The sequence below is a fragment of the Phoenix dactylifera genome, chromosome 12, assembly GCF_009389715.1.
Source record: "Phoenix dactylifera cultivar Barhee BC4 chromosome 12, palm_55x_up_171113_PBpolish2nd_filt_p, whole genome shotgun sequence".
Classification (NCBI taxonomy): domain Eukaryota; kingdom Viridiplantae; phylum Streptophyta; class Magnoliopsida; order Arecales; family Arecaceae; genus Phoenix; species Phoenix dactylifera.
Genome location: NC_052403.1, coordinates 2,874,802 through 2,883,547, shown reverse-complemented (window position 1 = coordinate 2,883,547; position 8,746 = coordinate 2,874,802).

Below are 8,746 nucleotides of genomic sequence, written 5' to 3'. Positions count from 1 at the left end.
TTACATTCCTAAAATTTTAATATTCTATAATTATTCCATTATTAAGTAAATTTATTACTTAATACAACATTTTTAATATTATTTATTATGTTGCTTCTATTTGCATTCTTTTAAAATTTATATGAAGTGACATTAAATAATATTATTAGTTATATAATATTATAATAGAATATTAAAATCTTATTATAACATTAATGGTAATTTTATGCTGGTTGTCGTGCATTGCTTGCTTCTGATACATGCAATATCATGTTGGTTATTGGTTTCCGGTGCAAGCGTGCCGTAACATGTCACTAGTAGATACGAGGTCTTAAGCCCTATTCCGTAGAGCTTTTAGAGGGGTAGAAAGCTCTAAAAGCATTTTTAGATAAAATAGAAGTGTTTGATAAAAAAATTGTAAAGCTGTTTTTAACTTCACCAGAAAGCTAAAATAGTAGTTTTTTTTTTTTTTTTTTTTGGGTGGGGGGGGGGGGGGGGGGCAGAAACCAGTTTGGAGCTTTTTTTGGAAAAAGAGAGATCATAGTTTAGAATCGGAGGAGCAGGGCATCGGAGTTCGTTATGGCGTCGATAACTCAGAGTGGGGGAGCACGCTATGAAAGTTATGTGCTCAGTGTTGGGTGACTAAGTGTTGCTGGAAATTGGACCCGGGGGCAATCTTCGGTCGAGGAGAGGAAACGACTGTTCGTTCTCACGGCTGGGCGGCGGTCTGTCGGCGGGCGGCGTCCTCCGTCCGGGGCTGTCGGAGAGAAGGAACAGCAGGTCCTCGCAGCGGGGCGGCGATCCGTTGGCTGGCGGCGTCCTCCGTCCGGGTGCCTGCACACGAACCGGTGGCCGGGTTCTCCGGCGCCGGCCCTCCGACGCTCAAGTCAGGGAGGGGGCAAATAGTGGGGAGAAGGAGATAAACAGTGATTTTTGGGTGTATGAATGTTCCGATCCCCTCTTGGGAGGCCAAGGCTCCCTTTTATATGCGGGGGTCGGTTTACCTGTGATGTAACAGGGCGAGGCCGTAGTACGGCTTGGCATGTTGTTCAGGTCGGCACTCAGTCAGGCGAGTCATTGCACTGATGTCGGCGGTATGGCCGAGATCAGAGACTTATCATAGTCGACTAGACCCTGCTGGGTCGATTTGCCGTGGAGAGCCGGGGATCCGTAGATGTCAGGAGCCATGCGCATTTATTGTGGAGTAAGCCGGAGATCCGCATTTATTATGGGGTAAGCCGGAGATCCGCATTATTGGTGGAGTAAGCCGGAGATCCGCATTTATTATGGAGTAAGCCGGAGATTACAGCGGCCATGCGCAATAAATGCCGGAAGGGTGTTAGAGTACGGTCCTCGAACATCGGGGTTTCTCTTAGGTCGGAGGTTTCGGGGTCGGTCATCTTGTGGCCGAGCGTTCCGAGGTCGGACGCTGACTTCGGTTGTCCGGGGTCGGAGGTTGTACGGCTTCTTAGGGGTATTTATGTCATTTGGGGAAAACTTTATTCCCCCCAACACTACCCCCCGACTTCCGAGTTCGAGCGGCTTGTGGAGCTCGGACGTGGGAAGTAAAGTCTGTCACTAAGGTTGGGGGGAAGGTCTCGCCCGCCCCCTTGTGCTTTCCGGAGCTTTTATGGTGAGATATGCGCCCTTTGGCGTCTCGAGGCTGCTTTATTCGGTGAGCTAATGATGGAGCTCGCATCATCATGCTTCTTGAATCGCCAGGATCATTTTACGGCGGATTAATAATGGGGGACCTCGAGCTCGTCGAGGCGGTGTCTCGATTCCGTAATCGATGTTTCTGGCCCATTAATGAGTGTGCCGTTACGGGGTTTGAAACGGGCACGCGGCGCGACCCGAGGTCGGACGCTTTCGATTTCATGTTACTGGATCATAATTCCGAAGAAGTGGAGGCCTCATCGGGGCTCCACGTGTCCCAGATCTTATTAAACGAGGGGAGCGGGGGTTACGTCCGCTCGTTCCTCAGGACAATTTGATTCTGTGGGCCCATGATGAGGCCCCGAGATCCGATGGGACAACGCTTCGATTTCGTATCCGATTTATTAGACCGGAGTGAATACGGTGCCTCGGCTTCCGAGGTCGACACGTGGCGCAACCCGGGGGGATGGGAACCGACCCCGTCGATCTGGGCCGTCAGGGGGGTCTATATAAACCCCACGAGTCTGCCCTAAAGGTCTTGTTTGGCTGCCTCTTATTTTCGTCGTCTTTCCCCCCTGCTTTCTCCCTCAGCTGAGTCTTGCTGGTGGTGCCCGGAGCGATTTCCGGCAATGTCCAGTAGGTTTTCTTCCCGTTTTCACTAGGGTTTCCTCTTTTCTCCTCCTCGTCAACCTCCATTTTCTACTCTTAACTTTAGCTCCACTCTTCCGTGAGAATGGGTTCCGGTCCCGAAGAGGTTGGGTCGAGTCTGTCGGAAGAGGAGCTGGAGTTAATCCGCTCCCGTTTCTTCTTCCAGCCCGGGTTTCGCCTTGAAACCGCAGGGCCGGAAGACAGGGTGACGCAGCCGCCCCCAGGTCGGATCGCGGTTTACCGCGAGACACTTTGGGCGGGCCTGCGTTTTCCCGCCCATGAGTTCGTGAGCAACTTGCTGGCCGAGTACCAACTCGTCCCGGCGCAGTTGGCTCCGAACTCATGGAGGACCATAATTGGGTTTTTATCCCTGTGCCTCGGGCACGAAATCCCGATTTCGGTAGGCCTTTTTCGCCGGTGTTTTCTGTTAAAGAAAAATCCGGCGGACGTAGGGTGGTTATATTTCGCCTTTCGGGGCGGTATGTCACTCTTCCGGGGCGCCCCTTCCTCGATTCACGAGTGGAAGAGGAAGTTTTTCTTTCTGGCGTCTGCGGCGCCTTGGGGGTTCGAGCCAAGGTGGGGACACCCTCGGCTGAAGGCCCTCAACAAACTCTCCGAGCCCACGGGGAGGGAGCTGAGGACCCTGGACTCTTTGCGAGCCCTCGGGAGGGGCAACGACCTGACCGAGCTCCTGCGGGAGGACGCCCTGGCGAGCGTGGGTCTGAGCTCGGCGCGCCCCGAGGGTAAGGGCGGTTGCATTATTCTATTTATTTATTTCTTGTTCTCCGTCTTTACGGTCACTGGTCTGACTCTTAACAAAATTTTTGATTTCAGATATTCCACGCATGCCGACCAGCAACACATCACTTTTCTCTCGCCTGAGGAGGCGAGAGGCCGAGGTCGGGGGCGCAGTGCCCCAGCCTCGGAAGAGGGCGAGGACGGACGGCGCTTCTTCGTCGGCCGGGACGAGTGGCCCCGAGGCGGGAGCGGGTTGTTGGTGATGCGGGCCCGTCGGCCCCTCCTTGCCCTACCCCCCTTTCCCAGCGGGGGGAGCCGTCCGTGGTCCGGCCGCAGCAGCCAGGACCCGGGCTTACCCGAGGCACCGAGGCGAGCGGCTCCGGGACCTTGGGTTCGATCGTGTCGAGCTCTTCTCGGGCTTTCCGAGAAGAGTCGGCCGAGCCGGACTCTCCTACTCCCGAGGGGCGCTCGGCCTTTCAAGATGCCGAGGTCGCACGCTCCATGTTGCGGCGTGCGGTGCTTCCAGCGGACCGGGCCGTGTTCCGGGGTATTTCGCTGGAGGAGGTCGTCGGCAGTGCTTACTGCAACACTGCCCGGGTAAGCTTTCTTCTTAATTTTTTGGAGTTTTTAGCGTACATATGTGCTTTTCAACTCACAATACCCTCGCTTCTTCCTTTTCAGCATATTCTCGAGCTCGACACCATGGCGTTCATCGCCCATGGGTATCGGGAAGAAGTTCAACAGCTCGGCCAGCAACTGGAGCCGGCCAAGAAAAGAGTCGCCGAGCTGGAGGCGGCGTTGGCCGCGGCCGAGGCTCGGTGGACAGCCACCGAGGCTGAGCGCCTTGCCATGGTGGGGGCGCTCGAGGAGGAGAAGGCGGCTCATGCCCTGACCAGGGCAACCATGCGCGGCGCGGAGGCGCGCTTAGGGGAGGTCCAGGCCAGGGTCGCGGCTCTCGAGTATGAGGAGGGGGTCTTGCGCCTCCGACTCGGGCAACTTGAGGCCCGGGAGAGGAGGGCCCTCGAACGAGCCGAGCATGCTGTGGAACTCTTCAAAGAGTCGCAAGAGTTCCGCGACATGTTGGAGGAGGAGACGGTCGACGGTTTCCTTCGAGGCTTCGAGAACTTCCGGGACCAGGTGCGCCGGTACTGCCCTCAGTACGACTTCTCGACGGTCCGTCCGAGGGAGGACCGGGGCTGGGGGTCCGACGTGCAAGCCCTTCCTGCCATCCTGACGTCCGAGGCGGGAATATACGAGCAGGACCCCGCCGAGCCTTCGACGGGGGTAGCCGAGGCGGACGGTGTCATGGAGGCGGCTCCGGCAGCCGAGTTCGATGCTGTCCCGGAGGCGGCACCCGAAGCTCCTGCTCCCGGCCCCGAGCCTGTTCCGGAGGAAGATCATGAGGTCATCAATGTGCCGGATGACCCCCCGGATGTGGCCCCCGCCGCTTAGGACTTAAGCATATTTTTCTTTTCTTTTTCATTGTATCCGGGGTCGGCCCTTGAGTGGCCGACTTCTAATTTTGTAATTGGCCTTCCGGCCTTTTGTTAATGAAGAAATGTTTGTCATTCTGTGTTCATCTTTCCCTCTGTTGTCGTGGATGAGGCTAGAACCTTGGCTAACCGCCTCGACGACCTCTAACTTCGTATTTTAATCTTTGGGCTGCTTAACGAAGCTGCCCTTTTCCCTGGCTATATCTTAGCCTTCTCGGATTCCAGTCGTCTCGACCAAAGGGAGCTCCGAGCTTAGGTTTCTAAAAAATTTCTCTAAGTCCTATAACTCGGATCTTAGAGTCGTGGGAGTTGCCACGTTTGGCCTTTAGAAAAATCTTAAGGCACCGAGGTCGGGCCTTAGCCCTTCAAGTGGGACCGGAATAGGTCTATTCGTGCCGCTATTCGGGGAGTTTAGTCGGGTTTCCGAACTCAACTCCGAACCTCTCATAGGGAGCGCGGGCTAATAAACAAGTTATTGCCGAAGGTTTTCATAGTTATCGTCCTCGGACCCTGCCGAGATTTCGGCGAACAAGGCTGGGATTCCCAAAGATCGCCTTGGTACCTGTGCTTGGCTGGTACATTCGTGGTCGGGACCACTTTCCCAGCTGGACGTCGGAGTTTACTTAGAAGAGCTGAGTTGGGCCCTACTTCATAAAGCCTTAGTACGGATTACGGAGACTTGACGAACAGAGCAAGCATAATGAGGTTGGGAGGTCGGTCTTAAGCCGACCCAGCGAAGAAGCCCGGCTTTGGGGCAAAATAAGACTCCAACATTGGACGAGATCCCGCTTGGCAATATGTAGATAAAATTTGACAAGGGGGGCGTCTAGTTGGGTGTACCGCTTGCATTCCCGGGGTCATGCTTCGCATGGTGGAGTAGGTCGCTTCCCTTCCTCGTCGACCTCCGGAGTCATTTTTGACTGGTAAAAGGGGCCCGGGCTTCCCATGGACCCGGCGACTCTTGCCGGAGTTGAGAGGATCTGGGGAGGCTTTGTTAATTTGTAGCCCTTTGTGAGATCGAGGGGGCTTAAGACCCTATGGTCGGACCTCGGAGCGCCTCAGCCTTGGTCGAGGGATCTCACATCAGGTCGGCGGGTTTGTGGACGCCTTGCTGACCTGTGATACCTCCCGAGGTCGAGGGAGTCTGGTTCTCTACGGTCGACTCTCGGGGCATCCCGACCTTAGTCGAGGGATCGCTCGCTTCGGGGGTCGGGGATCGTCGACCGCTCCCGGGGGTCCACTTTGTGGCGCCCCGGGTGGAGCCACCCTTTCCACCCCTCACGGCGCCTTCCCGAGGTCGAGGGAGTTTGGTTCTCTACGGTCGACCCTCGGGGCATCCCGACCTTAGTCGAGGGATCGTTCGTCAGGTCGGCTGGTCTGGGCACGCTCTACCGACCGGCGACGCTTCCCGAGGTCGAGGGAGTCTGATTCTCTACGGTCGACCCTCGGGGCATCCCGACCTTAGTCGAGGGATCGCTCGCTTCGGGGATCGGGGATCGTCGACCGCTCCCGGGGGTCCACTTTGTGGCGCCCCGGGTGGAGCCACCCTTTCCACCCCTCACGGCGCCTTTCCGAGGTCGAGGGAGTCTGGTTCTCTACGGTCGACCCTCGGGGCATCCCGACCTTAGTCGAGGGATCGCTCGCTTCGGGGATCGGGGATCGTCGACCGCTCCCGGGGGTCCACTTTGTGGCGCCCCGGGTGGAGCCACCCTTTCCACCCCTCACGGCGCCTTCCCGAGGTCGAGGGAGTCTGGTTCTCTACGGTCGACCCTCGGGGCATCCCGACCTTAGTCGAGGGATCGCTCGCTTCGGGGATCGGGGATCGTCGACCGCTCCTGGGGGTCCACTTTGTGGCGCCCCGGGTGGAGCCACCCTTTCCACCCCTCACGGCGCCTTCCCGAGGTCGAGGGAGTCTGGTTCTCTACGGTCGACCCTCGGGGCATCCCGACCTTAGTCGAGGGATCGCTCGCTTCGGGGATCGGGGATCGTCGACCGCTCCCGGGGGTCCACTTTGTGGCGCCCCGGGTGGAGCCACCCTTTCCACCCCTCACGGCGCCTTCCCGAGGTCGAGGGAGTCTGGTTCTCTACGGTCGACCCTCGGGGCATCCCGACCTTAGTCGAGGAGGCGCTACGGGGGGCCGCGAAGGTACTACCCCGTTGTTGGTGTCGAGCGCCACGGGGGACTGCGAAGGTACTACCCCGTCTTTCCGAAGTATCGAGGGGTCTGGGCACGCACTGTCGACACTCGGGGCATCTCGACCTTAGTCGAGGAATCTCGCTCCAGTCGACGTTTCACCGTCCTGCGATTCTTCCCGAGGTCGAGGGAGTTTGGGACTCTACGGTCGAGCCTCGAGGCATCCCGATTTTGGCCGGGGGATCTGAGGATCACAGACGATCCAATATTAGAAAAGGATTACAGTCATCAAAATGAGAGAAATATTTGCAGAAAAAGGAGCTGAGTCCATTATCCTGATTATCTTGAACTCCTTGGGGTTTCACTGGTAGTACATTCGTAAATTCTCGGAGTTCCAGCTTCGTGGGATCAGAGTCCCTTCCAGGGACTTCAATTTGTACGCCCCTGGCCGTTGTACCCGGGCGATTTGATACGGTCCTTCCCAGTTTGGGGCGAGCTTTCCTTGCTCGGTTGGTTGAGAAGCCTCGGCTTTCCTGAGGACGAGGTCCCCTACTTTGAAGAGCTTGGGCTTAACTCTGGAGTTGTAGTATTGGGCCGTTCGCTGTTGATATCTTGCCATGCGCACCCGGGCGACCTCTCTTGTCTCTTCGACGAGGTCCAAATTGCTCCTGAGCTGGGAGGAATTGGTATCGGGGTCGTAATGCTCCACCCTCAGAGAAGGCAAGCCGATCTCCAATGGGATGACGGCCTCAGTGCCGTATGCTAGGTTGAAGGGGGTCTCTCCCGTGGGCAATCAGAACGTGGTCCGGTACGCCCAAAGGACATTGTACAAGTCCTCGACCCACTGTCCTTTGGACCGATCAAGCCTAGCTTTGAGTCCCTGCAAAATAGTTCGGTTAGTTACCTCAGTTTCCCCGTTTGTCTGGGGATGGGCAACCGAGGTGAAGCGATGATCAATGCCGAGCTCAGAGCAAAACTCCCTGAAATGAACATTGTCAAATTGTCGATCATTGTCAGATATAAGGATACGGGGTAGTCCGAATCGGCAGATTATAGACTTCCACACGAAGTCCCGCATCTTTTGCTCGGTGATCCGGGCGACAGGTTCGGCCTCGACCCATTTGGTGAAGTAGTCGATGGAGACGACCAGGAACTTTCTCTGTCCGGTGGCCAGGGGAAAGGGCCCCAGGATGTCGATCCCCCATTGGGCAAACGGCCAGGGGGCGATGATGGAGGTCAGCAGGGCTGAAGGTCGGCGCTGGATATTGGCGTTTCGTTGGCACCGATCGCACTTGCGGACGAAATCCGTTGCGTCCTTCTGGAGTGTGGGCCAGTAGTATCCCTGCCGCAGGATCTTGTGGGCCAAGGCTCGACCCCCAGGTGATTTCCGCAGATCCCTTCATGGACCTCTCGGAGGGCGTAATCCGCCTCGGAGGGGCGGAGGCATCTGAGAAGGGGAGAAGTAAATGATTGTCGATAGAGTTTATTCTCGTACAAGACATACCGGGGAGCCTGGCGCTTGATTCGGCGAGTCTCCGTCTCGTCATGAGGTAGAGTTCCGTCCTGAAGATAGCAGACGAGCCCGTCGATCCAGCTTGGCTCGGAGTCGATACACATAGTGGGCTCGGGTTCCTCCGTGCTGGGGACCCGAAGATACTCGAGCGCTGTTCCCTTGGGAAGCTCGCTCATGCGGGAGGTGGCCAGTTTGGATAGCTGGTCTGCCCTGAGGTTTTCCGCTCTGGGAATATACTGAATATTGAAAGAATTCAGGGCAGATGTGAGTTTCCGCACCTTTTGGAGATACTTTTGCATGGATGGCTCTTTAGCTTCAAAATCTCCTTGGACCTGGTTCACCACCAGCTGGGAGTCGCGAAAGGCCGTCAGGTCTCCCACTTTTAGTTCTTTCGCCAGCTTAAGCCCGGCGATGAGAGCCTCATACTCGGCCTCATTGTTCGAGGCCGGGAACTCGAGGCGCAGAGCTTGCTCGGCCACCACTCCATCTGGACTGGTGAGGATAAGTCCGGCCCCGCTGCCCCCCGGGGTCGAAGACCCATCTGAGTGCAGGACCCATGGCTGTTTCGGGGTCTCCTCCACGGAC